A 3,822-nucleotide genomic window follows, 5' to 3' on the forward strand; every position below is an offset into this window, starting at 1 on the left:
CTCTTATTTTTGAAAAGTTTGTAAGTGTACTCTTGGTCTATCTACCTGGATTTAAATCCCATTTGAATCATTTACAAACTGTCTCATTTGGGGCATGTTTCTTAATCCCTCTAAATCTTCTTTTTTTCTCTTAAATGGGGCTAATAATATGTATGTAAGAGAGGTATTAGGATTAAATATGATAATTTATATGATGACTGTGCTTACTGTGATTAGCACAGAGTAATGTATAGAGTTGTTGAATCACTATGTTGAACACCTGAAACTAAAGTAACACTGTAGTTTATACTTCAAAAAAATATTTTAAAAATATGATTAATTCATATAATGTTTTTAGCACAATCTGGTATATAGTAAGCATTTAATAATGTTAGCTGCTACCTCTGCTATTGCTATTATAACTAATACCCTACTATTTTTATTAAGTTATTATATTACATTTGAAACTTAATCTCAACATGAGGCAAAAGAGGTGGAAAGGATATAATAATTTATGTAAGGCTACTATTAAACCTTTTTGACTCAACAAGTTATGTGGAAATTGTAATTTTTATATGGGAATATATCAGATTTATTGGTTTTTCAGGACAAATGACTTTTCCCTCCTTCTTATTTTATTCTTATACTTTTTTTTTCTCTTTGCAAGCCACTACACTGGATATTTTAAGTTTATGCTTCTCAATTCTTATTTTATCTGTAAACTAGTCACCGACAGCCACTGTTTTGGTGTGATTTCAGAGCCACTTAAAAATAAATAGCATTGGGGCGCCTGGGTGGCTCAGTTGGTTAAGCGACTGCCTTCGGCTCAGGTCATGATCCTGGAGTCCCGGGATCGAGTCCCGCATCGGGCTCCCTGCTCGGCGGGGAGTCTGCTTCTCCCTCTGACCCTCCCCCCTCATGCTCTCTCTCTCTATCTCATTCTCTCTCTCAAATAAATAAATAAAATCTTTAAAATAAATAAATAAATAAATAGCATTGTGTTTTCACTACACAATGTTATTTTGAAGAAATCATATTGTATTTTCTCTCTAAATAATCTACAACTTTTAAGTAATCTTTAAATGTTGAAAATTTTTCACTTAAAGGCGTATAAACATATCATCTGATTTGATAAATATTTACCAATATAAAAGTGTTATGGTAAGAAACGAAAGGAGTCTCTTTAAAGCCAGTGAGTCGATGAAAATGTACAATGTTAAGCAGTACAGGAAGGGAGCTCAGATTAGTTTAGCATGGTAGTTTAACACTGGGAAACTGAACACCCTACTGATTAATGTAGCTCCAATTGAAGAGTGATGTTTTTCCTTGCTCAGCAGAGATAGGCATGTCTCCTGCACAAGTGCCAAGAGTCAGAGATAGATAAAAGATAAGAGAACTTCCAGACTTACAACAAAAGCAGAAAAAAATTAATACAAATTCAAAGTAGACTCATATAAATGGAAAAGTTTGAGGGGAGAAGTTCTAAAGTCAGTGTGCATCCAGACATCTAGACTAGGGTGGAACCCACAGCTCAAAAGGGAATCAGATAAGGCCAGGTCTAGGACTTTGCCTCTTTGCCTCAAATATTTTCTTTTTTCAGTCTAGTGTGTAGAGTTTTGTGATTGGTGGCTAGATCACAGCTTGGAGATTTGACAAGTAATTCTAAAGGGTTGTTTTTGGTTCCTCTCAGTTAATCTTGAGAAGAATTTTTTTAAAACGTCCTTCAGGTGTTCATTAGAAACACATGAATCTAGGTGGACTCTACTTAGATTTAATGTAGTTTCATTTAGAACTCTGGTTAGTATCCTGAATTAATTACCCATAGCACATCAAGTTTGTCATCAAATGCCAAACTAAAGGGTAGTAAAGAAGTTCAGGGTGCTTTTCCAAAGTGCAGCTGTCTAGTCAATGAAATGATTGCATTCAGGAAGGTATTTGAGAGAAGTTTATAGTTTAATCTTTCCTGGACTGATTTTTAAGAAAATAAGTTTAATCTAACATTACAAAAACAGAAAAACAAGAAAAACCCACTTTAATTAAGTTCCAAGAGGATAAGCAAACTTATTAATTAAATGTTTAGGGGCACCTGGGTAGCTCAGTCGGTTAAGCGTCTGCCTTCAGCTCAGGTCATGATCTCAGGGTCTTGGGATCAAGCCCTGAGTCAGGCTCTGTGTGCACCTTGGAGTCTCCTTGAGGATTTTCTCCCTCTCCCTTGGCCCCTCCCCCTGCTTATGTTCTCTTTCTCTCTCTCTCAAATAAATAAATAAAATCTTAAAAAAAAATAAAAGTTTAGTCACATTATAGCTGACATGTTAATCTTAGGTTACATTTATGATATGGCATATATAATAGTGATAATGTATTTTTATGTTTACATATAAGCCTTATATAATCAGTGTGCAGAACATATATGTATTTTTATATTAAATGTATCATGACTTTATATTTTAAGGCACTTTAAAGGTATTTTTTAAATTTTGTCGCTTTTTTATTTGTATTGCATTGTATTTATTATATTTATTTTGAAATTAAGACAAGGGATGGGGGCACCTGAGTGGCTCAGTCAGTTAAGCGTCTGCCTTCGGCTCAGGTCATGATCCCAGGGTCCTGGGATCGAGCCCCAAGTCGGGCCCCCTGCTCAGTGGGGAGCTTGCTTCTCACTCTCCCTCTGCCTGCCGCTCTCTCTCTCCATCAAATAAATAAATAAAATCTTAAAAAAAAAAAAAAGACAAGGGATAGGAACATATTCCCTAATTATAGCTTTTTGTGTGAAAATATAATCTACTTTATGATAATGTACTTTCTAGTTCTGAACTAGGTAGAATTTGTGGTCAGTGGCTGAATTTGAGATACTCTCCCACCTGACCCCCTGATCTCATAAGATAGAAGTTAATTTTTCACTCACATAAATGTCTGGGCTGATTTGAGGGCCCCACAGTAGCAGAAAATCAGGCTTTTCCTTTCTTCTTGCTGTGCCAGCTTCAGCACAGTCTTTATCTAATGGTCCAGTTTTACTTGTATTCCAGTCAGCTAGAAAGAGGAAAGAAGGGATAGGAGAGGGCATACCCTTTTCATTGAAAGGAATGACCTAGAAGTTGTACATATCACCAATGTTCAGATCTCATTGGCCAGAACTTAGTCATATGCCATCTCTAGCTATAGGAGAGGCTGGGAAATTTAGTCGTCGTCTTCTTCTTCTTCTTCTTCTTCTTCTTCTTTTAAGATTTTATTTATTTGAGAGAGAGAGAACATGAGAGGGGGAGAAGCAGACTCCCGCTGAGCAGGGAGCCCGACTTGGGGTTTGATCCCAGGACCCTGGGATCATGACCTGAGCTGAAGGCAGATGCTTAACCGACTGAGCCACCCAGGTGCCCCTGGGAAATGTAATCTTTAGCTACTATGAACACATGTTCAATTGAAAATTACTGTAATTTTGTAAGAGGGGAAGGGATTTGTTGGAGGGGCGGGGACTAGAAATGACTGTTAGAAATATATTGAAGCCAAAAACAAGAACTGCTTTTAACTGTCTGGAGAGGCCTGGTGTTCATTTAATTTATCTGAGGTTGAGGGTATTAATTATATAATAAAGCTTTGCTATTAAAAATCAGGTTTTTAAAAATTAAAAAACTTGAGGTGGTGGCGCCTGGGTGGCTCAGTCGTTAAGCGTCTGCCTTCAGCTCAGGTCATGATCCCAGGGTCCTGGGATCGAGCCCCGCATCAGGCTCCCTGCTCCGCGGGAGGCCTGCTTCTCCCTCTGCTGCTCCCCTTGCTTGTATTTCCTCTCTCCCTGCCTCTCTCTCTGCCAAATAAATAAATAAAATCTTTAAAAAAAAAAAAAAAAAA

The 3,822-nt window shown here is 37.2% G+C and overlaps 1 protein-coding gene across 6 annotated transcripts in view; it reads left to right on the top strand.

Moving 5' to 3' along the window:
• The window catches only part of SSBP2 (single stranded DNA binding protein 2), a 284,354-nt gene that overhangs the window by 134,787 nt on the left and 145,745 nt on the right, over nucleotides 1-3,822 (top strand). The window lies entirely within an intron of this gene.

This window comes from Leptonychotes weddellii, chromosome 7 (assembly GCF_054177405.1).
Source record: "Leptonychotes weddellii isolate Sample4059 chromosome 7, ASM5417740v2, whole genome shotgun sequence".
In the NCBI taxonomy this organism is placed as follows: domain Eukaryota; kingdom Metazoa; phylum Chordata; class Mammalia; order Carnivora; family Phocidae; genus Leptonychotes; species Leptonychotes weddellii.